Source organism: Staurois parvus, unplaced genomic scaffold, assembly GCF_062004578.1.
Source record: "Staurois parvus isolate SC_StPar_1 unplaced genomic scaffold, SC_StPar_1.0 ptg000448l, whole genome shotgun sequence".
Classification (NCBI taxonomy): domain Eukaryota; kingdom Metazoa; phylum Chordata; class Amphibia; order Anura; family Ranidae; genus Staurois; species Staurois parvus.
Window position 1 is genome coordinate 2,540,557 of NW_028318244.1, and position 27,992 is coordinate 2,568,548.

Consider the following 27,992-nt stretch of genomic DNA (forward strand, 5'->3'; position numbering starts at 1 on the left):
AAAAACATATTTGAATGTGCACGTGCATAAGTTCATAAACAAATAAAGTCTTTAGACTGCAAAAAGTGCAGGTGATTCCTTATTTCCAGGTGTCTTGTGGTCTCCCTATGTGCTCACCTTTATATTTGCCTGAATGAATTCAGGCAAATAGACTTTTTGATCCTTCCAGGATCGGTGGGTTAGTATTCATGTGTTAGATATTCCAAGGTGTAGATATAGGTGCTCCTGTTCTCTCCTCCTTCTTGACAGATATTCACCCCTAGAAAGGGAAGAGCCAATATCACCCATCCCAAATCCTTTTTTAGGATGGGATTTGAACCCCCAAGGGGAGAGGGAAGAAGAAACACAGTATATGTAAGAAAAAGAGGGAAAAGAGGAGGAAGAAGGACACAACAAAAAAAGAAGAAGGAACTAAAAAGTGAAGGAATTTTTAATATTAGTGGAATACCCCTAACAGAGGAGGAAACATATGCGTTAAGTAAGGGTCTTAAGTATGCACCGAAAAAAGGATTAAACAAATTCGAAACATATGTAAGCATACAGAAATTAATCAGGAAATTGAATCTGAAAAAATACTATGCTAGTAATCCCATCACACATAAAACTGGAGCAATGGAATATACCACATTTAGTCAACTGAGGAATAAATCAGTGTTTAACCCCCAGATTGGAGACAATAAGTATATAGATACATTTAAACATATGGTATTACAAGATCTTGAATCTCTCCAGGTCAAAAAACCACATATGGCGACCAAACTAAAAAGAGGCCTAGACACATTAAGAAAGAGGAATGATATTGTAGTGCGTCCAGCAGATAAGGAAGGGGGAATAGTGATACAATCTAAGGCATACTATGAATTAATAATGACAGAAATGCTTAATGATAAAGAAACATACGAAGTGCTGATAAGCAATCCCACTAAGGAATACAAGAAAGAATTAATAAAGTTGGTTTCATATGGGAAAAAGAAGGGAGTGATAAATGAGAAAGAATATGAATACCTAATACCATCAGTATGTAGACTACCAATCATGTACTCAGTTCCCAAAATTCACAAAAATAGTACTAATCCGCCAGGTAGACCCATAATAAATGGAATAGATTCACTTACAGCGAGACTGGGTGAATATGTAGATAATTATCTGCAACCACTGGTAATTAAAACCAGGGCATACTTAAGGGATACAAAGCATGTAATACAAGAAATAAAGGATATACAGATAAACAACAACACGCTTTTGAGCTCAGCAGATGTAGCAGCTTTATACACCAACATAGATCACCAGGGAGCCATAGAAGCAGCTAAATGGGCGCTCAATAAATATGGAAATATCCCGAATAAACATAAAAAATTCATTCTAAAATGTTTAAAATTCTGTCTTACTCATAATTATTTTTGGTATGGTAACGCATATTATTCCCAAAGTAGAGGAGTAGCTATGGGCGCTAAATTCGCCCCTAGCATTGCTAATCTATATATGGCGAAATGGGAAGAGGAAAATGTGTTTCAGAATATGCAAATAGAAATTATATTATACAAAAGGTACATAGATGACCTACTGGTCATATGGAATGGAGAAAAAGAAGAATTAATTAAATTCTATGATGACTTAAATAGAAATGAAGCAAATATAAAATTGAGTTATGATATACACGATAGCTTTATAAACTTTTTGGATATTCAGATTTTCAAAGAAGGAATACAACTATGTACAAAAAATTATTTTAAATCAGTAGACAGAAATGCATACATTCCTATAGACAGCTGCCATCACAAAGCGTGGCTAACAAATATCCCCAGAGGCCAGTTTATTAGACTGAAAAGGAACTGCACTAAAATGAAGGATTATGTAGAACAAAGTGGAATACTATCGGAAAGATTTATAAATAAAGGGTATAAAAAAGAAACCATACGAGAAGAAAGGGAGAAAGTAGGGTTCATGGACCGTAATAAGTTGGTAGTAGACAAACAGAAAGAGAATAATGAAAAGGAGGAACTATCAGTAGTACTACAATATAATACACAGTACAAATTAGTGCAAAATATAATAAAGAAACACTGGAAAATTCTAACACTAGACAAACACCTGAAGAATAATATTCCGGAAATACCAAGGTTCATATATAAAAAAGCTCCCAACATTAGAGACAATGTGGTCAAAAACATACTAGAACCACCCATTAAAAATCAACAACTTAGTTTTTTCCAGGGAAAGGGGTTTTACACTTGTGGCAGATGCTACAGTTGTACTAGAGTGGTAAATAACCCCAGGAGAAGATTTACATTTCAGAACCCCATTAGTGGAAAAGAGTACAGTATCAAGCAATTTATATCATGTGACACAAGAGGGGTTGTATATGCATATTCATCAATCCCTTGATGAAGTCACGTGACCCTGTGACGATACGCGTAGGGGAGGGGCTCTGACGTCACGACGTTGTATCGGAGAGGCTCGGCGATTCCAGCGAAGGCAGAGGCAGGCAAGGAGGGAGAGCAGTGGTAGAGGATTACTTACTGTTGACTGTGATATCTATGCTGCCCTGGACCACCAAGGAACCGCATATTGCTGTGTAATACCACTACAGGCAGAAATAAATTTCAATATTCTAAAAGGATAAGACACTATGGTTTCCTTTCTTTTCTTCCACATCTGACCCTCAAACTCCACATTGGTGGAAGGAGGATATGAGAAGGAGGTGACCACTGGAGGGGAATTAGGAGATAGAGCTGGTCTTATTATCAGTGTATGAGCAGCTGAATAAGAAGAAGGAGGAGAGAACAGGAGCACCTATATCTACACCTTGGAATATCTAACACATGAATACTAACCCACCGATCCTGGAAGGATCAAAAAGTCTATTTGCCTGAATTCATTCAGGCAAATATAAAGGTGAGCACATAGGGAGACCACAAGACACCTGGAAATAAGGAATCACCTGCACTTTTTGCACTTTATAAAGACTTTGTTTATGAACTTATGCATGTGCACATTCAAATATGTTTTTTTGCACAATTAGGGTTTGATTGATCACATATAATTTAGAGTGGCAGTAATTACACTCATATGTTTATTACCATTTATTTATTTATTCACTATTGATTATCATCCACCACATGAACTTAAGGTCTTTTGATGTATGTACTAATAATATATTGGTAATTATCCAGATATATCAGTCTATGGACTATCACTTATCACAATGATTTATATTTGATTTATTTAGTTATTTACCAATCAGAATGAGAACAGATTGGATATAGATTTATAGATACACAAACAGGAGCGCGGCACTATAAAGATACCCATATTGCTGATTTTACACTATTAAGTGAGTTTGTGTAAGTGCCAGCGCACCAATCACATTTAGACAAGTAGTTAATTGTATAATACTCACTGAATGCCTCACTTCATAATAGCTCACAAGGAATCACAGTATATATAAGTATTTGATCCCCTATCATTCAGCCAGGTATCTTTCATACAGGTAACAAGCTGAGATTAGAAGCAGTCTCTTAAAGGGAGTGCTGCCAATCTCATTTTGTTACCTGTATAAAAAGACACCTGTCCACAGGAGCAATCAAACAATTAGATTCCAAACTCTCCACCATGGCAAAGACCAAAGAGCTGTCCAAGGATGTCAGGGACAAGATTGTAGACCTACACAAGGCTGGACTGGGCTACTAAACTATCGCCAAGCAGCTTGGTGAGAAGGTGACAACAGTTGGTGCAATCATTCGCAAATGGAGGAAACACAAAACAACTGTCAGTCTCCCTAGGTCTGGTGCATCATGCAAGATCTCACCTCGTGGAGTGTCAATGATCGTGAGAACAGTAAGGAATCATCCCAGAACTACACGTGAGGATCTTGTCAATGATCTCCAGGCAGCTGGAACCACAGTCACCAAGAAAACAATTGGTAACACACTACGCTGACAAGGATTGAAATCCTGCAGTTCCTGCAAGGTTCCTCTGCTCAAGAAAGCACATGTCCAGGCCCATCTGAAGTTTGCCACTGAACATCTGAATGATGCAGAGGAGGACTGGTTGAAAGTGTTGTCAGATGAGACCAAAATCTAGCTCTTTGGCATCAACTCATCTCGCCGTGTTTGGAGGAGGAGGAATGCTGCCTGTGACCCCAGGAACACCATCCCAACTGTCAAACATGGTGGTGGAAATATTCTGCTTTGGGGGTGTTTTTCTGCTAAGGAGACAGGACAACTGCACCGCATCAAAGGGACGATGGACGAGGCAATGTACCGTCATACCTTGGATGAGAACCTTCTTCCCTCAGCCAGGGCACTGAAAATGGGTTGTGGATGGGTGTTCCAGCATGACAATGACCTAAAACACACGGCCAAGGCAACAAAAGAGTGGCTCAAGAAGAAGCACATTAAGGTCCTGGAGTGGCCTAGCCAGTTTCCAGACCTTAATCTGATTGAAAATCTGTGGAGGGAGCTGAAAGTTCGAGTTGCCAAACGTCAGCCACCAAACCTTAATGACTTGGAGAGGATCTGCCAAGAGGAGTGGGCCAAAATCCCTATTGAGATGTGTGCAAACCTGGTGGTCAACTACAGGAAACGTCTGACCTCTGTGATTGCCAACAAGGGATTTGCCACCAAGTACTAAGTCATGTTTTGTGAAGGGGATCAAATAGTTACAGTATTTCCCTCATGAACATGCAAATCAGTGCGTAATTTGTTAGACATGCATTTCTTTTGAATTTTTTGTTGCTATTCTGTCTCTCAGTGTTAAAATACATCTACCATTTGATTTTTAGACTGATGATTTCTTTGTGAGTGGGCAAACATTCAAAATCAGCAGGGGATCAAATACTTATTTCCTTCACTGTATCTTGCTGTCTCTAGTATTGCATTTTGAATATAATTTTAGCCAATATAGCTTAAAGGGGGGGCAAAACTTGCAGAAAATCGCATCTCCATTCAGGTGTGACTAGGCACCATGGTGTCTACATCCAGCCCTGGAGATGACCTCCTAGAAGTGTCAGTTCTCCTACACTGTGCCGTGAACATATCAGTGACTATGACCTGGCACCGCTATGGTAAATAGTAGAGAACATTCACAGCTGTCACTTCAAAGTTGCTCCTTCCAACACAGACAACAAATACTCTGTACAGGAGACAAGGTTTGTAGCTTGATCTGCTTCCAGTATGTGCACATTGCATACTGGATTAGTACATGTACCCACATGTAGGTATACAGTCTGTATACATGTCACTGAATCACAAAGGCATCCATTGTCATAAATGAAGACATACAGTATACAGAAATAATGTCTTAATGTAAGGGGGCGCAACACTGACCACCAATGTAAGGGGGTATAGCTGTGACCACACTATAAGGGGCACTACACTGACCACCAATGTATGCAGGGGCACTACACTGACCACCAGTGTAAGGGGGCACTACACTGACCACCAATGTAAGGGGGCACTACACTGACCACCAATGTATGAGGCACATGACAGTGACCACCAATGTAAGGGGGCACTACATTGACCAATAATGTAAGGGGGGCAATACACTGACCACCAATGTAAGGGGGTATAGCTGTGACCACACTATAAGGGGCACTACACTGACCACCAATGTATGCAGGGGCACTACACTGACCACCAATGTAAGGGGGCACTACACTAACCACCAATGTAAGGGGGCACTACACTGACCACCAATGTATGAGGCACATGACAGTGACCACCAATGTAAGGGGGCACTACATTGACCAATAATGTAAGGGGGGCAATACACTGACCACCAATGTAAGGGGGTATAGCTGTGACCACACTATAAGGGGCACTACACTGACCACCAATGTATGCAGGGGCACTACACTGACCACCAATGTATGCAGGGGCACTACACTGACCACCAATGTAAGGGGGCACAACACTGACCACCAATGTATGAGGCACATGACAGTGACCACCAATGTAAGGGGGCACTACATTGACCAATAATGTAAGGGGGGCACTACACTGAAAACCAATGTAAGGGGGCACTACACTGACCACCAATGTAATGGGGCACTACACTGACCACCAATGTATGAGGCACATGACAGTGACCACCAATGTAAGGGGGCACTACATTGACCAATAATGTAAGGGGGGCACTACACTGACCACCAATGTAAGGGGGCACTACACTGACCACCAATGTAATGGGGCGCTACACTGACCACCAATGTATGAGGCACATGACAGTGACCACCAATGTAAGGGGGCACTACATTGACCAATAATGTAAGGGGGGCACTACACTGACCATCAATGTAAAATTATACTACACTTAAGGCCTTGTTTACACTTGCTTCAAAATGTGACATTGGACACATGGACATTGGAACGGGAACGGGTGATCATGTGTTTTATAGAACATTGAATGCCAATCAAAGCCCCTGTCACTAAATAAAATGGTAACCTTACAGTCCTGTTTACATACTGTGTCTGCTTAGCTTCAAAAATGACAACTCATGTACAGTAGCTTTCTTGGTACTTCAAGACATCTCCAAAGCCGCCGCAGAAGTCTAGGACAAAGCTCGCTTACAGCACCCGCAGCTTCTGAGAGGCTTTTATCCAGCTTTAGCTTCACTTTGTTTTGGAGGTATCACATGTATGAGATATTCCAGGATGCTCTGGAAAACCAACAAGCGAACAGGAAAGACATCATCAGCAGTCACTTCCGGTTCATATGTTTATATTCTGGAAGTGTCTGATGCAGACATCACATCTGGAGTGCAGTGTGGACAGCAGGTACATGAGTGGGGTCCAGACTGGAGCAGAGCAATTAGCAGGTGGCATACATGGTCTGCAACATGGGAAAGCTATAGTGAAGGTGGGAGTGGACTGAGTGGCAGAGGATCAGCAGAGCTGGGGGACAGGAGCAGGAAAAACTAGCAGATGTCACACGTGGTAAGCAGCATGGGAGCAATATAGTGGGAGGTGAGCGGGGACCAGAGAGAGAGAACAGGATCAGCAAACCAAAGGATCAGCAGAGCTGGGGGTTACCGCCGAGCGGTAGTTCAGCAGAGCTGGGGGTTACCACCGAGCGGTAGATCAGCAGAGCTGGGGGTTACCGCCGAGCGGTAGATCAGCAGAGCTGGGGGTTACCGCCAAGCGGTAGATCAGCAGAGCTGGGGGTTACCGCCGAGCGGTAGATCAGCAGAGCTGGGGGTTACCGCCGAGCGGTAAATCAGCAGAGCTGGGGGTTACTACTGAGCGGTAGATCAGCAGAGTTGGGGGTTACTACTGAGCAGGGAATCAGCAGAGCTGGGGGTTACTACTGAGCGGGGAATCAGCAGAGCTGGGGGTTACTACTGAGCAGGGGATCAGCAGAGCTGGGGGTTACTACTGAGCGGGGGATCAGCAGAGCTGGAAAAACTACAGGAGCACGGGATCTGCTCAATGAGGGTACTAATAAGCAGGGGATCTGCTGAGTGGAGGTACTACTGAGCTGGGGTTCTACTGCATCCCTTTAAAACTAATATAAAATCAACACACATACAGGGCATTTGCCAAGCTTCATTAAAGCTTTAAAAAAAAAAAAAATCATCAAATTATACAATGTAACAATCTGAAGGGTCAGTATTATACTATGTCACAATGTCTGGGGTCTGTAGTAAACAATGAAACAATGTTGGGGTCAGTAATATACAATGTAACAGCATCTGGGTCTGTATTATGCAGTCTAACAATATTGGGGGGTCTGGATTATACAATGTAACAATGTCAGGGGTCTGTATTATTCACTTGCCGCCCACCAAGTACTGCAGACGGGCGGCAGCAACAGGCAAAGCGGCGTATGGGTAAGTCCCTCTTGCTGTACTAACACAGGGGGCGCTGCACTCCCCACCAGCGACTGCTGTATCCACCGGACACAGTGAAATAACAATCACAGTGAACTGGACTCGGTGATCATGCGGTCGCTATGCGATGACATGATCACAATGATAGCAAAGCTTTTATGAATCAATCTGATGCATAGCAGCTCTGCTTCTCTTCCAGGTGAGTGATTGGCCCACAGCTCTCACATGATACATGGGGCCAACATGGGGATACATAGGGCCAATCACAGCACCCTGTACCATGTGACCAGCTCTAGCCAATTGCAGATCACTATTATATTGAACTTTCACGAACTTACTTCATTCATGACAGTTCAAAGCAAGCTTTGCATTGCAGAGCAATAATCTTTACTGCAGAGCAAAGTGTAAATAAATAAAAAAAAAAATCCCTGATCACCCCCCAGAGTAGTACAGTGTTACTATAGTACCATTGTACTACTCTGTTAAGAGCATTAAAAAAAAGTATAAAAAATAAAATACTGTATTTAGAATTTATTTTTTAACCGCATGCCGCCCAGCCATTGTGCATATATGGTGGCAGGGCGGCACTCACAGGCAAAACCACGTTTTAAGACCTGTGTTTTGTAAACAAATAGGGGGCGCGCGCAAGGCGCGCCACCGCCCTATTTGTCCTGTGGATCACCGCCGCAGATGTCAGTCGCCAGGTCACAGCCGCTCCTTAGCGGCTATGTCCCGGCGATCGGCGGCAAACAGTGACAGAGAGCACAGCTGCAGTAGCTGTGCTGTCTGTCACTTCCTTCTCAGCTCGAGGATGAGCTGATCGAGAAAGAACATTTTTTCTTTCTAGATCAGCCTTGTCCCGCCCAGTACACCCCCCCCGCCCCCTAGTAAAACACTCCCCCTCACTCCTATAACCCTTCCCTGCAAAATAAAGTTAACCCCTTCCTCCCCAGTGCCATTAGTACAGTGTCAGTTTTTTTTTTTTTGCACTGATCACTGTATTAGTGTTTTTGGGGATGTCAGTGACCCCAAGTCAGTACCCCCCAGTGTCAAAATGTCCGCCGCAGTCCCGCCATAAGTCGCTGGTCACTGCCATAAGTCCCTCCTGATCGCCGCCATAATTCGCTGATCGCCGCCATTATTAGTATAAAAAAACCCCTAAAAATCCCAGTATCTTTCCCGCCATTTGTAAATGCTATAACTTTCACGTAAACCAATTAATTTACACGTATTGGGTTTTTTGTAGCAAAGACATGTCGCAGAATACATTTTGGCAGAAATTTATGACTAAATTTGATTTTTGCATTTTTTTTTTACTGGACATGTTTTATAGCAAAAAGTCCAAAATATTGTTTTTTTTTCCTCAAAATTGTCAGCCTTTTTTTTTTATAGCGCAAAAAATAAAAACCGCACAGGAGATCAAATACCACCAAAAGAAAGCTCAATTTGTGGTAAAAAAAAGGATGTAAATTTCATTTATGTACCATATTGCATGACCGCGCAATTGTCCTTTAAACTAGCGCAGCGCTGTATAGCAGAAAAATTGCATAAATTGCAGTATTTATACCATAGTTTGTAGACGCTATAACTTCCACAAACAGCAATCAATATACACTTATTGGGATTTTTTTTACCAAAAACATGGAGCAGAATACATTTTGGCCTAAATTTATAACCAACTTTGAGTTTACTATATATTTTTTATAGCTAAAAATAAAAAATATTGTTTTTCTTCAAAATTTTTGTCCTTTTTTTGTTTATAGCGTGAAAAATAAAGCGCACAGGTGATCAAATACCACCGAAAGAAAGCTCTATTTGTGTGAAAAAAAGGACGTAAATTTCGTGTGGGTGCAGCATTGCATGACCGCGCAATTATCAGTTGAATTAGTGCAGCGCCGAGTAGCAAAAAGAGGCCTGGTCATTAAGGGCGGTAAATCCTCAGGAGCTCAAGTGGTTAACTACTTGCAGACCGCCTGCAGGCAAGCAGCGGCTCTGGGCAAAGCGACATAACCTTATGTCACTTTCTATCTGATTGTGAACGCGCCTGCCCCCCAGCCGCCCCCCTTCAATCCAGGGAGAAAAGAGAGAGCACAGCACTTAGTAAAAGCACTACATTTTACATGCACATGTTAGATTAGCGCATTTAACCCACTGATCGCCCCTATAACCCCTTGATCGCCCCGTCACCCAGCCATTGCCATTAGTACAGTGTCAGTATATAGAATATTTCACTGATCACTGTATTACTGCCACTAGTGACATCAGATAGCGTCAAGGTCTGTAAGTGCCCCTCCAAGCCAGGGTCAGCTAGCGTTAGATTTCCTACACACTATCACACTCACGCTATAGGTCGCTAATAACCGCCATGACTAGTGTTTGTATGGATCAATATATTCATCACGAACAGAACTATACTAGTGCCTCCTTTGTATAGTGTCCCCAAAAATGCAGTGTTAGCAGGATCAGCCCTGTTCACTGCCAGCACTAGCATTTAGCCCCTTCGCTGTTTTTCACGGAAGATTTGTATCAATTGATTGTGGGCCAAAGAAATTTATACACACAAAACAATACATGACCAAATTCAGTTCCTGCCAGACAAGTCACATGGAAATCTATCACGGTTTCTGAATTGAAAACTCTTTTGGGCCTAACCTTCATTACAAAAAGAATGAATTGCGGTCATATTGGTCCACAGACCCATGTTCTCTGCAGTTACATACTGTATATGCCCAACAAGGACCAGCAACGTACTGGAACTTTGTGTGGTTATACCGGGATGATGCCAGTAGCTACAGGCATCATCCTGCTATCCATTTTTTTTTTAGCTGGTGGTCGGCTTTCATGTAAAAGTAATCCTCGTGGATAATTAGCTGCTGGATCATTTTTACAAGCAGCGGGAACAGACGTTCCCCTCTCCCGCCGCCTTCCACTGTTTTCTTGGGCTCTCCCACAGGGGAATTTGAGAGTACAAACAACAGTTCCACCACCTGACCATAGAGCTGATCAGAGACCAGTATGGCTCCAATCATCTCCATGATCTAAAACTGGAAGCTATGAGCATTTCATCATTTTGGCTTCACCGCATGTTAATAGTGCCATTTTTAAATTGGGAAAGCATCTGATCACACCGATCTTGGTGAGATCAGATGCTTTAAGGGCAGAGGAGAGATCTAGAGTCTAATAGACCCCAGATTTCTCAGACAAGAGTACCTGTCACTGCCTATTGCTATCACAGGAGATATTAGCATTCCCTGTGATAGCAATAAAAGTGATCCAAAAAAAAAAATCACCCCCACCCCCCCATCTGTGCTCATGTACAAAAGGTGAACACAAGTGTTGGTCCCATGTCGGTATGTAAAAAAGATTGCACCATGCACGTGAGGTATCACCGCGAACGTCAGATCAAGGGCAGTAATGTTAGCACTAGACCTCCTGTGTAAATATAAAGTGGTGACCTGTAAAAGCTTTTAAACTGTTACCTATTGACATTAAAAGTTTACGTAGTTTGTCATGTGCAATTTTAAAGCATGTCATGTTTGGTATCTATTTATTCTGCATAACTTCATCTTTTATATGTTATCAAACAGTTGGGCAATAGATTTGTGCATTAAGATTAAAAAAAGTATATTTTTTCTAAAACATTTCTGTTTGAAAAATCACTGCGCAAATACTGTGTGACATAAGAAATTACAACACCCACCATTGTATTGACAGGCAGCTGGCTCAGCCTCCCAGTGAGCCACTGAGAGCCTGAGCCAGCTGCTCCCTCCCCCTCCACAGCCCAGTGCTCCAGTGAGCACAGGTGGGCAGAGCAGACAGAGGTGACTGACAGTCCGGCCATGACAACTCAGCGATCAGCGGTCATGTGATCACTCTCAGCCACAAAGCGGAGTTCCACTCACGCTGTAAAAAAATAAATGTCAGCAGCTACAAAAACTGTAGCTGCTGACTTTTAAAAAACAGCCACTTACCTGTTCCTCGGTCCCACAGTGTGTCCCCTGCAGTCCGTTTCACCGGCTGTCCTGTATTCCAGGAGGCTGGCATCTTCAGTGTGGGCACACAACTGTGACAGCTTGCAGCTTCACAGCCGGGTACCCACTGCGCATGTGCGAGTAGCACTGCGCTTGGTTAATGGTCCTGTAGTCTTCTGTGACCTGTCACGTGTCCCAAAAGACTACAGGGAGGGAGGGAAGGAGGACACCTTCCGCCTCCGATCTCCTAGGCGATTGAACCGGAAGTGGGAGCGGGTACCTGTCAAATTTGGGTACCCCCGCCCCCCAAAGGTGCCAATCCTTAATGGGGAGCGGGGGAGCAGTCCTTAAAGCGGAACTTCCCCTTTTGGGTGGAGCTCTGCTTTAAAGCCAGTGGGGGACAGATGCTGCATCCACCTAGGTACAGTAAGTTTGATTTAAAAAAAAAAACAAACAAACTTCTTTTTTAAGCTGTTATCCTTTTTGGAAAAACAAGAACTGATTATTTTACTAAATCACAGCTGGCTAGTGACACCGACCCCCACAATATCACAAATGACAGGGTCTGTAGTATATAATGTAACAATGTTGGGGGGATATATTACACAATGTAACAATGTTGAAGGGGTGTAGTATACAATGTAACAATATCGGGGGATATATTATACAATGTTACAATGTCTGGGAGGTCTGTACTATACAATGTAACAATGTTGGGGGGGTGGGGGGGTCTGTAGTATATAATGTAACAATGTTGGGGGGTATATATTATACAATGTAACAATGTTGGGGGATATATTATACAATGTAACAATGTTGAGGGGGTGTAGTATACAATGTAACAATATCGGGGGATATATTATACAATGTTACAATGTCTGGGAGGTCTGTACTATACAATGTAACAATGTTGGGGGGGTCTGTAGTATATAATGTAACAATGTCGGGGGATATATTATACAATGTAACAATGTTGAGGGGGTGTAGTATACAATGTAACAATATCGGGGGATATATTATACAATGTTACAATGTCTGGGAGGTCTGTACTATACAATGTAACAATGTTGGGGGGGGTCTGTAGTATATAATGTAACAATGTTGGGGCATATAATATACAATGTAACAATATCGGAGGATATATTATACAATGTCTGGGAGGTCTGTACTATACAATGTAACAATGTTGGGGGGTCTGTAGTATATAATGTAACAATGTTGGGGCATATAATGTACAATGTAACAATGTTGGGGGGTCTGTAGTATATAATGTAACAATGTTGAGGGTATATATTATACAATGTAACAATGTTGAGGGTTTGTAGTATAAAATGTAACAATGTCAGGGTATACAGTGCCTTGAAAATGTATTCATACCCCTTGAATTTTCCACATTTTGTCATGTTACAACCAGAAACGTAAACTAATTTTATGGGATTTAATGTGATAGACCAACACAAAGTGGCCCTTAATTGTGAAGTGGAAGGAAAATTATGAATGGTTTTCAACACTTTTTATAAAAAATATGTGAAAAGCGTGGCGGCATTTGTATTCAGCCCCCCAGAGTCAATAATTCGTAGAACCACCTTTCTGTGCAATTACAGCTGCAAGTCTTTTTGGGGATGCCTCTACCAGCTTTGCACATCTAGAGAGGGACATTTCTGCCCGTTCTTCTTTGCAGAATAGCTCAAGATCTGTCAGATTGGATGGAGAGCGTCTGTGAACAGCAATTTTCAAGTCTTGCCACAGATTCTCCATTGGATTTAGGTCTGGGCCATTCTAACACATGAATAGGCTTTGGTCTAAACCAGGGCTTAAAATTTCAAGTCGTGAGCTACTAGCCAGGCCTTAGAGTTACTCGCTATCAACAAACACACAAACAGACACCTGTACACACACACACGTACACACACACACGCACAGAGACACATGTACACACACATACAGATGCATGTACACACACACAGGCATGTACAGACACACATACACACAGATACATGTACATACACACATGTACGTACATACACACAAACACACACATATATGTACATACACGCAGACACATGTACAGATACACACATGTACATACACACAGCCACATGTACAATTGTACATGTATACACAGACACACACAAACACACATACACCCCCCCCCCCCATAAAACATTGCAGTACTTCGTTGTTCACTCACTGATCCGGGTACTGCACTCTAGGGGGTGGCAGAGAGCACAGCACTCCTTGCTTTGCTTTCACTGAGCTCAGATTTTGAGCAGTCTGACGTCTCTCAGTGCCAATGACAGATCCGGCCTGAGCTCCGAGCCTGCTCAGCAAGACGGCCCTGGGGGACACGCTCGCCCCACCATAATTTCCACTCGCCATTGGTGAGCAGGCAAGCGGAAATTTCAAGTCCTGGACTAAACCATTCCATTGTAGCTCTGGCTGGATGTCTTGGGTTGTTGTCTTGCTGGAAGGTGAACCTCCCCCCAGTCTCAAGTCTTTTGCAGACTCTAACAGGTTTCCTTCTAAGATTTCCCTGTATTTGGCTCCATCCATCTTCCCATCACCTCTGACCAGCTTCCCTGTCCCAGCTGAAGAAAAGCATCCCCACAACATGATGCTGCCACCACGTTTCACGGTGGGGATGGTGAGTTCAGGGTGATGTGCAGTGTTAGTTTTCCGCCACACATAGCGTTTTGCTTATAAGCCAAAAAATGCAATTTTGGTCTCTGACCAGAGCACCTTCTTCCACATGTCTGCTGTGTCCCCCACATGGCTTCTTGAAAACTGCAAAAGGGACATCTTATGGCTTTCTTTCAGCAATGGCTTTCTTCTTGCCACTCTTCCATAAAGGATTTGTGGAGTGCACAACTAATAGTCGTCCTGTGGACAGATTCTCCCACCTGAGCTGTGGATCTCTGCAGCTCCTCCAGGGTTACCATGGGCCTCTTGGCTGCTTCGCTGATTAATGCTCTCCTTGCCCGGCCGATCGGTTTAAGTGGACAGCCATGTCTTGGTAGGTTTGCAGTTGTGCCATACTCTTTGCATTTTCGGATGATGAATTGAACAGTGCTCCGTGAGATGTTCAAAGCTTGGGATTTTTTTTTTTATAACCTAACCCTACTTTAAACTTCTCCACAACTTTAACCCCAACCTGTCTGGTGTTTTCCTTGGCCTTCATGATGCTGTTTGTTCACTAATGTTCTCTAACAAACCTCTGAGGGCTTCACAGAACAGCTGTATTTATACTGACATTAAATTACACACAGGTGGACTCTACTTACTAATTACAGTTACATACGGTAGTTAAAAAAAAAAAGTTATAATCCTATACCCACAGTTGATCCAGAGGAAGGCAAAAAAAACAGCAAAGCATGATCCAATTTACTCCTACAGGGAAAAAAAAGCCTTCCTGCTCCCCCAAGAGGCAATCAGATATTCTCTGGATCAACTTTACCTATAAATGTTAGTATCCAGTACTATTTTGTGTATCTAGGAAACAATCCAGGACTTTTTTTAAAGCAATCCACTGAGCTGGCCAGAACCAACTCTTGAGGGAGTCTATTCCTCATTTTCACAGCTCTTACTGTGAAGAAACCTTTCCGTGTTTGGAGATTACATTTCTTTTCTGCCAGATGTAAAGAGTGTCCCCTTGTCCTCTGTGATGACCTCAGGGTGAATAACTCTACACCGAGTTCACTATATGAACCACTGATGTATTTATACATGGAGATCATATCCCCCCTTATGTATTATACATGGAGATCATATCCCCCTTATGTATTATACATGGAGATCATATCCCCCCTTATGTATTATACATGGAGACCATATCCCCCCTTATGTATTATACATGGTGATCATATCCCCCCTTATGTATTATACATGGAGATCATATCCCCCCTTATGTATTTATACATGGAGATCATATCCCCCCTTATGTATTATACATGGTGATCATATCCCCCCTTATGTATTATACATGGAGATCATATCCCCCCTTATGTATTATACATGGAGATCATATCCCCCTTATGTATTATACATGGAGATCATATCCCCCTTATGTATTATACATGGAGATCATATCCCCCTTATGTATTATACATGGAGATCATATCCCCCCTTATGTATTATACATCGAGATCATATCCCCCCTTATGTATTATACATGGAGATCATATCCCCCTTATGTATTATACATGGAGATCATATCCCCCCTTATGTATTATACATGGAGATCATATCCCCCCTTATGTATTATACATGGAGATCATATCCACCCTTATGTATTATACATGGAGATCATATCCCCCCTTATGTATTATACATGGTGATCATATCCCCCTTATGTATTATACATGGAGATCATATCCCCCCTTATGTATTATACATGGAGATCATATGCCCCTTATGTATCAAACATGTTGATTATATCCCCCTTATGTATAATACATGGAGATCATATCCCTCCTTATGTATTATACATGGAGATCATATCCCCCCTTATGTATTATACATGGTGATCATATCCCCCTTATGTATTATACATGGAGATCATATCCCCCCTTATGTATTATACATGGTGATCATATCCCCCTTATGTATTATACATGGACATCATATCCCCCCTTATGTATTATACATGGAGATCATATCCCCCTTATGTATTATACATGGAGATCATATCCCCCCTTATGTATTTATACATGGAGATCATATCCCCCCTTTTGTATTATACATGGTGATCATATCCCCCCTTATGTATTATACATGGAGATCATATCCCCCCTTATGTATTATACATGGAGATCATATCCCCCTTATGTATTATACATGGAGATCATATCCCTCTTATGTATAATACATGGAGATCATATCCCCCCTTATGTATTATACATGGAGATCATATCCCCCTTATGTATTATACATGGCGATCATATCCCCCATTATGTATTATATATGGAGATCATATCCCCCCTTATGTATTATACATGGAGATCATATCCCCCCTTATGTATTATACATGGAGATCATATCCCCCCTTATGTATTATACATGGTAATCATATCCCGCCTTATGTATTATACATGGAGATCATATGCCCCTTATGTATTATACATGTTGATTATATCCCCCTTATGTATTATGCATGGAGATCATATCCCCCCTTATGTATTATACATGGTGATCATATCCCCCTTATGTATTATACATGGAGATCATATCCCCCTTATGTATTATACATGGTGATCATATCCCCCTTATGTATTATACATGGAGATCATATCCCCCCGTATGTATTATACATGGAGATCATATCCCCCTTATGTATTATACATGGTGATCATATCCCCCTTATGTATTATACATGGAGATCATATCCCCCCTTATGTATTATACATGGAGATCATATCCCCCCTTATGTATTATACATGGTGATCATATCCCCCTTATGTATTATACATGGAGATCATATCCCCCCTTATGTATTATACATGGAGATAATATTACCCCTTATGTATTATACATGGTGATCATATCCCCCCTAATGTATTATACATGGAGATCATATCCCCCCTTATGTATTATACATGGAGATCATATCCCCCCTTATGTATTATGCATGGTGATCATATCCCCCCTTACGTATTATGCATGGTGATCATATCCCCCTTATGTATTATACATGACGATCATATCCCCCCTTATGTATTATACATGGAGATCATATTCCCCCTTATGTGTTATACATGGAGATCATATCCCCCCTTATGTATTATACATGATGATCATATCCCCCCTTATGTATTATACATGGTGATCATATCCCCCCTTATGTATTATACATGGAGATCATATCCCCCTTATGTATTATACATGGAGATCATATCCCCCTTATGTATTATACATGTTGATCATATCCCCCCTTATGTATTATACATGGAGATCATATCCCCCCTTATGTATTATACATGGAGATCATATCCCCCTTATGTATTATACATGGATATCATATCCCCCCTTATGTATTATACATGGAAATCATATCCCCCCTTATGTATTATACATGGAGATCATATCCCCCTTATGTATTACACATGGAGATCATATCCCCCATATGTATTATACATGGAGATCATATCCCCCCTTATGTATTATACATGGAAATCATATCCCCCCTTATGTATTATACATGGAGATCATATCCCCCTTATGTATTACACATGGAGATCATATCCCCCTTATGTATTATACATGGAGATCATATCCCCCCTTATGTATTATACATGGTGATCATATCCCCCCTTATGTATTATACATGGAGATCATATCCCCCCTTATGTATTATACATGGAGATCATATCCCCCCTTATGTATTATACATGGTGATCATATCCCCCCGTATGTATTTATACATGGAGATCATATCCCCCTTATGTATTATACATGGAGATCATATCCCCCTTATGTATTATACATGGAGATTATATCCCCCCCTATGTATTATACATGGAGATTATATCCCCCCTTATGTATTATACATGGAGATCATATCCCCCCTTATGTATTATACATGGTGATCATATCCCCCCTTATGTATTTATACATGGAGATCATATCCCCCTTATGTATTATACATGGAGATCATATCCCCCTTATGTATTATACATGGTGATCATATCCCCCTTATGTATTATACATGGTGATCATATCCCCCCTTATGTATTATACATGGTGATCATATCCCCCCTTATGTATTATACATGGAGATCATATCCCCCTTATGTATTATACATGGATATCATATCCCCCCTTATGTATTATACATGGAAATCATATCCCCCCTTATGTATTATACATGGAGATCATATCCCCCTTATGTATTACACATGGAGATCATATCCCCCTTATGTATTATACATGGAGATCATATCCCCCCTTATGTATTATACATGGAAATCATATCCCCCCTTATGTATTATACATGGAGATCATATCCCCCTTATGTATTACACATGGAGATCATATCCCCCTTATGTATTATACATGGAGATCATATCCCCCCTTATGTATTATACATGGTGATCATATCCCCCCTTATGTATTATACATGGAGATCATATCCCCCCTTATGTATTATACATGAAGATCATATCCCCCCTTATGTATTATACATGGTGATCATATCCCCCCTTATGTATTTATACATGGAGATCATATCCCCCTTATGTATTATACATGGAGATCATATCCCCCTTATGTATTATACATGGAGATTATATCCCCCCCTATGTATTATACATAGAGATTATATCCCCCCTTATGTATTATACATGGAGATCATATCCCCCCTTATGTATTATACATGGTGATCATATCCCCCCTTATGTATTTATACATGGAGATCATATCCCCCTTATGTATTATACATGGAGATCATATCCCCCTTATGTATTATACATGGTGATCATATCCCCCTTATGTATTATACATGGTGATCATATCCCCCCTTATGTATTATACATGGTGATCATATCCCCCCTTATGTATTATACATGGAGATCATATCCCCCTTATGTATTATACATGGATATCATATCCCCCCTTATGTATTATACATGGAAATCATATCCCCCCTTATGTATTATACATGGAGATCATATCCCCCTTATGTATTACACATGGAGATCATATCCCCCTTATGTATTATACATGGAGATCATATCCCCCTTATGTATTATACATGGAGATCATATCCCCCCTTATGTATTATACATGGAAATCATATCCCCCCTTATGTATTATACATGGAGATCATATCCCCCTTATGTATTACACATGGAGATCATATCCCCCTTATGTATTATACATGGAGATCATATCCCCCCTTATGTATTATACATGGTGATCATATCCCCCCTTATGTATTATACATGGAGATCATATCCCCCCTTATGTATTATACATGGAGATCATATCCCCCCTTATGTATTATACATGGTGATCATATCCCCCCTTATGTATTTATACATGGAGATCATATCCCCCTTATGTATTATACATGGAGATCATATCCCCCTTATGTATTATACATGGAGATTATATCCCCCCCTATGTATTATACATGGAGATTATATCCCCCCCTTATGTATTATACATGGAGATCATATCCCCCCTTATGTATTATACATGGTGATCATATCCCCCCTTATGTATTTATACATGGAGATCATATCCCCCTTATGTATTATACATGGAGATCATATCCCCCTTATGTATTATACATGGTGATCATATCCCCCTTATGTATTATACATGGTGATCATATCCCCCCTTATGTATTATACATGGTGATCATATCCCCCCTTATGTATTATACATGGAGATCATATACCCCTTATGTATTATACATGGATATCATATCCCCCCTTATGTATTATACATGGAAATCATATCCCCCCTTATGTATTATACATGGAGATCATATCCCCCTTATGTATTACACATGGAGATCATATCCCCCTTATGTATTATACATGGAGATCATATCCCCCCTTATGTATTATACATGGAAATCATATCCCCCCTTATGTATTATACATGGAGATCATATCCCCCTTATGTATTACACATGGAGATCATATCCCCCTTATGTATTATACATGGAGATCATATCCCCCCTTATGTATTATACATGGTGATCATATCCCCCCTTATGTATTATACATGGAGATCATATCCCCCCTTATGTATTATACATGGAGATCATATCCCCCCTTATGTATTATACATGGTGATCATATCCCCCCTTATGTATTTATACATGGAGATCATATCCCCCTTATGTATTATACATGGAGATCATATCCCCCTTATGTATTATACATGGAGATTATATCCCCCCCTATGTATTATACATGGAGATTATATCCCCCCTTATGTATTATACATGGAGATCATATCCCCCCTTATGTATTATACATGGTGATCATATCCCCCCTTATGTATTTATACATGGAGATCATATCCCCCTTATGTATTATACATGGAGATCATATCCCCCTTATGTATTATACATGGTGATCATATCCCCCTTATGTATTATACATGGTGATCATATCCCCCCTTATGTATTATACATGGTGATCATATCCCCCCTTATGTATTATACATGGAGATCATATCCCCCCTTATGTATTATACATGGAGATCATATCCCCCCTTATGTATTTATACATGGAGATCATATCCCCCTTATGTATTATACATGGATATCATATCCCCCTTATGTATTATACATGGAGATTATATCCCCCCTTATGTATTATACATGGAGATCATATCCCCCCTTATGTATTATACATGATGATCATATCCCCCCTTATGTATTATACATGGAGATCATACCCCCCCCTTATGTATTATACATGGAGATCATATCCCCCTTATGTATTATACATGGAGATCATATCCCCCTTATGTATTATACATGGAGATCATATCCCCCTTATGTATTATACATGGTGATCATATCCCCCTTATGTATTATACATATAGATCATATCCCCCCTTATGTATTTTACATGGTGATCATATCCCCCCTTATGTATTTATACATGGAGATCATATCCCCCTTATGTACTATACATGGAGATCATATACCCCTTATGTATTATACATGGAGATTATATCCCCCCTTATGTATTATACATGGAGATTATATCCCCCCTTATGTATTATACATGGAGATCATATCCCCCCTTATGTATTATACATGGAGATCATATCCCCCCTTATGTATTATACATGGAGATCATATCCCCCTTATGTATTATACATGGAGATCATATCCCCCTTATGTATTATACATGTTGATCATATCCCCCCTTATGTATTATACATGGAGATCATATCCCCCTCTTATGTATTATACATGGAGATCAGATCCCCCCCTTATGTTTTATACATTGAGAAAATATACCCTTTATGTATTATACATGGTGATCATATCCCCCTTATGTATTATACATGGAGATTATATCCCCCCTTATGTATTATACATGGAGATTATATCCCCCCTTATGTATTATACATGGAGATTATATCCCCCCTTATGTATTATACATGGAGATCATATCCCCCCTTATGTATTATACATGGAGATCATATCCCCCCTTATGTATTTATACATGGAGATCATATCCCCCTTATGTATTATACATGGAGATCATATCCCCCTTATGTATTATACATGGAGATTATATCCCCCCTTATGTATTATACATGGAGATCATATCCCCCCTTATGTATTTATACATGGAGATCATATCCCCCTTATGTATTATAAATGGAGATCATATCCCCCTTATGTATTATACATGGTGATCATATCCCCCTTATGTATTATACATGGTGATCATATCCCCCTTATGTATTATACATGGTGATCATATCCCCCCTTATGTATTATACATGGAGATCATATCCCCCCTTATGTATTATACATGGTGATCATATCCCCCCTTATGTATTATACATGGAGATCATATCCCCCCTTATGTATTATACATGGAGATCATATCCCCCCTTATGTATTATACATGGAGATCATATCCCCCCTTATGTATTATACATGGAGATCATATCCCCCTTATGTATTATACATGGTGATCATATCCCCCCTTATGTATTATACATAGAGATCATATCCCCCCTTATGTATTATACATGGTGATCATATCCCCCCTTATGTATTATACATGGAGATCATATCCCCCCTTATGTATTATACATGGTGATCATATCCCCCCTTATGTATTATACATGGTGATCATATCCCCCTTATGTATTATACATGGAGATCATATCCCCCTTATGTATTATACATGGAGATCATATCCCTACCTTATGTATTATACATGGAGATCATATCCCCCCTTATGTATTATACATGGAGATCATATCCCCCCTTATGTATTATACATGGAGATCATATCCCCCCTTATGTATTATACATGGTGATCATATCCCCCCTTATGTATTATACATGGTGATCATATCCCCCTTATGTATTATACATGGAGATCATATCCCCCTTATGTATTATACATGGAGATCATATCCCTCCCTTATGTATTATACATGGAGATCATATCCCCCCTTATGTATTATACATGGAGATCATATCCCCCCTTATGTATTATACATGGAGATCATATCCCCCCTCATGTATTATACATGGTGATCATATCCCCCCTTATGTATTATACATGGTGATCATATCCCCCCTTATGTATTTATACATGGAGATCATATCCCCCCTTATGTATTATACATGGTGATCATATCCCCCCTTATGTATTATACATGGAGATCATATCCCCCCTTATGTATTATACATGGAGATCATATCCCCCCTTATGTATTATACATGGAGATCATATCCCCCCTCATGTATTATACATGGTGATCATATCCCCCCTTATGTATTATACATGGTGATCATATCCCCCCTTATGTATTTATACATGGAGATCATATCCCCCCTTATGTATTATACATGGTGATCATATCCCCCCTTATGTATTATACATGGAGATCATATCCCCCCTTATGTATTATACATGGAGATCATATCCCTCTTATGTATTATACATGGAGATCATATCCCCCTTATGTATTATACATGGTGATCATATCCCCCTTATGTATTATACATGGAGATCATATCCCTCCCTTATGTATTATACATGGAGATCATATCCCCCCTTATGTATTATACATGGTGATCATATCCCCCCTTATGTATTATACATGGAGATCATATCCCCCCTTATGTATTATACATGGAGATCATATCCCCCCTTATGTATTATACATGGTGATCATATCCCCCCTTATGTATTATACATGGAGATCATATCCCCCTTATGTATTATACATGGTGATCATATCCCCCCTTATGTATTATACATAGAGATCATATCCCCCCTTATGTATTATACATGGTGATCATATCCCCCCTTATGTATTATACATGGAGATCATATCCCCCCTTATGTATTATACATGGTGATCATATCCCCCCTTATGTATTATACATGGTGATCATATCCCCCTTATGTATTATACATGGAGATCATATCCCCCTTATGTATTATACATGGAGATCATATCCCTCCCTTATGTATTATACATGGAGATCATATCCCCCCTTATGTATTATACATGGAGATCATATCCCCCCTTATGTATTATACATGGAGATCATATCCCCCCTTATGTATTATACATGGTGATCATATCCCCCCTTATGTATTATACATGGTGATCATATCCCCCTTATGTATTATACATGGAGATCATATCCCCCTTATGTATTATACATGGAGATCATATCCCTCCCTTATGTATTATACATGGAGATCATATCCCCCCTTATGTATTATACATGGAGATCATATCCCCCCTTATGTATTATACATGGAGATCATATCCCCCCTCATGTATTATACATGGTGATCATATCCCCCCTTATGTATTATACATGGTGATCATATCCCCCCTTATGTATTTATACATGGAGATCATATCCCCCCTTATGTATTATACATGGTGATCATATCCCCCCTTATGTATTATACATGGAGATCATATCCCCCCTTATGTATTATACATGGAGATCATATCCCCCCTTATGTATTATACATGGAGATCATATCCCCCCTCATGTATTATACATGGTGATCATATCCCCCCTTATGTATTATACATGGTGATCATATCCCCCCTTATGTATTTATACATGGAGATCATATCCCCCCTTATGTATTATACATGGTGATCATATCCCCCCTTATGTATTATACATGGAGATCATATCCCCCCTTATGTATTATACATGGAGATCATATCCCCCTTATGTATTATACATGGAGATCATATCCCCCTTATGTATTATACATGGAGATCATATCCCCCTTATGTATTATACATGGAGATCATATCCCCCTTATGTATTATACATGGAGATCATATCCCCCCTTATGTATTATACATGGAGATCAAATCCCCCCTTATGTATTATACATGGAGATCATATCCACCCTTATGTATTATACATGGAGATCATATCCCCCCTTATGTATTATACATGGAGATCATATGCCCCTTATGTATTAAACATGTTGATTATATCCCCCTTATGTATTATACATGGAGATCATATCCCTCCTTATGTATTATACATGGAGATCATATCCCCCCTTATGTATTATACATGGTGATCATATCCCCCTTATGTATTATACATGGAGATCATATCCCCCCTTATGTATTATACATGGTGATCATATCCCCCTTATGTATTATACATGGAGATCATATCCCCCCTTATGTATTATACATGGAGATCATATCCCCCTTATGTATTATACATGGAGATCATATCCCCCCTTATGTATTTATACATGGAGATCATATCCCCCTTATGTATTATACATGGAGATCATATCCCCCTTATGTATTATACATGGTGATCATATCCCCCCTTATGTATTATACATGGTGATCATATCCCCCCTTATGTATTATACATGGAGATCATATCCCCCTTATGTATTATACATGGTGATCATATCGCCCCTTATGTTTTATACATGGAGATCATATCCCCCCTTATGTATTATACATGGAGATCATATCCCCCCTTATGTATTATACATGGAGATCATATCCCCCCTTATGTATTATACATGGAGATCATATCCCCCTTATGTATTATACATGGTGATCATATCCCCCCTTATGTATTATACATAGAGATCATATCCCCCCTTATGTATTATACATGGTGATCATATCCCCCCTTATGTATTATACATGGAGATCATATCCCCCCTTATGTATTATACATGGTGATCATATCCCCCCTTATGTATTATACATGGTGATCATATCCCCCTTATGTATTATACATGGAGATCATATCCCCCTTATGTATTATACATGGAGATCATATCCCCCCCTTATGTATTATACATGGAGATCATATCCCCCCTTATGTATTATACATGGAGATCATATCCCCCCTTATGTATTATACATGGAGATCATATCCCCCCTCATGTATTATACATGGTGATCATATCCCCCCTTATGTATTATACATGGTGATCATATCCCCCCTTATGTATTATACATGGAGATCATATCCCCCCTTATGTATTTATACATGGAGATCATATCCCCCCTTATGTATTATACATAGTGATCATATCCCCCCTTATGTATTATACATGGAGATCATATCCCCCCTTATGTATTATACATGGAGATAATATCCCCCTTATGTATTATACATGGAGATCATATCCCCCTTATGTATTATACATGGAGATCATATCCCCCCTTATGTATTATACATCGAGATCATATCCCCCCTTATGTATTATACATGGAGATCATATCCCCCTTATGTATTATACATGGAGATCATATCCCCCTTATGTATTATACATGGAGATCATATCCCCCCTTATGTATTATACATGGAGATCATATCCCCCCTTATGTATTATACATGGAGATCATATCCACCCTTATGTATTATACATGGAGATCATATCCCCCCTTATGTATTATACATGGAGATCATATGTCCCTTATGTATTAAACATGTTGATTATATCCCCCTTATGTATTATACATGGAGATCATATCCCTCCTTATGTATTATACATGGAGATCATATCCCCCCTTATGTATTATACATGGTGATCATATCCCCCTTATGTATTATACATGGAGATCAAATCCCCCCTTATGTATTATACATGGTGATCATATCCCCCTTATGTATTATACATGGAGATCATATCCCCCTTATGTATTATACATGGAGATCATATCCCCCCTTATGTATTTATACATGGAGATCATATCCCCCCTTTTGTATTATACATGGTGATCATATCCCCCCTTATGTATTATACATGGAGATCATATCCCCCCTTATGTATTATACATGGAGATCATATCCCCCTTATGTATTATACATGGAGATCATATCCCCCCTTATGTATTATATATGGAGATCATATCCCCCCTTATGTATTATACATGGAGATCATATCCCCCCTTATGTATTATACATGGAGATCATATCCCCCCCTTATGTATTATACATGGTAATCATATCCCCCCTTATGTATTATACATGGAGATCATATGCCCCTTATGTATTATACATGTTGATTATATCCCCCTTATGTATTATACATGGAGATCATATCCCCCCTTATGTATTATACATGGTGATCATATCCCCCTTATGTATTATACATGGAGATCATATCCCCCCTTATGTATTATACATGGAGATCATATCCCCCCTTATGTATTATACATGGAGATCATATCCCCCCTTATGTATTATACATGGAGATCATATCCCCCTTATGTATTATACATGGAGATCATATCCCCCTTATGTATTATACATGGAGATCATATCCCCCCTTATGTATTATACATCGAGATCATATCCCCCCTTATGTATTATACATGGAGATCATATCCCCCTTATGTATTATACATGGAGATCATATCCCCCTTATGTATTATACATGGAGATCATATCCCCCCTTATGTATTATACATGGAGATCATATCCCCCCTTATGTATTTATACATGGAGATCATATCCCCCCTTTTGTATTATACATGGTGATCATATCCCCCCTTATGTATTATACATGGAGATCATATCCCCCCTTATGTATTATACATGGAGATCATATCCCCCTTATGTATTATACATGGAGATCATATCCCTCTTATGTATTATACATGGAGATCATATCCCCCCTTATGTATTATACATGGAGATCATATCCCCCTTATGTATTATACATGGCGATCATATCCCCCATTATGTATTATATATGGAGATCATATCCCCCCTTATGTATTATACATGGAGATCATATCCCCCCTTATGTATTATACATGGAGATCATATCCCCCCTTATGTATTATACATGGTAATCATATCCCGCCTTATGTATTATACATGGAGATCATATGCCCCTTATGTATTATACATGTTGATTATATCCCCCTTATGTATTATGCATGGAGATCATATCCCCCCTTATGTATTATACATGGTGATCATATCCCCCTTATGT

General features: G+C 39.9%; 1 protein-coding gene across 2 annotated transcripts in view; it reads right to left on the reverse strand.

The window, feature by feature from the left end:
• The window catches only part of FBXO16 (F-box protein 16), a 124,561-nt gene that overhangs the window by 56,217 nt on the left and 40,352 nt on the right, over positions 1-27,992 (reverse strand). The gene's annotated exons all lie outside the window — the stretch shown is intronic.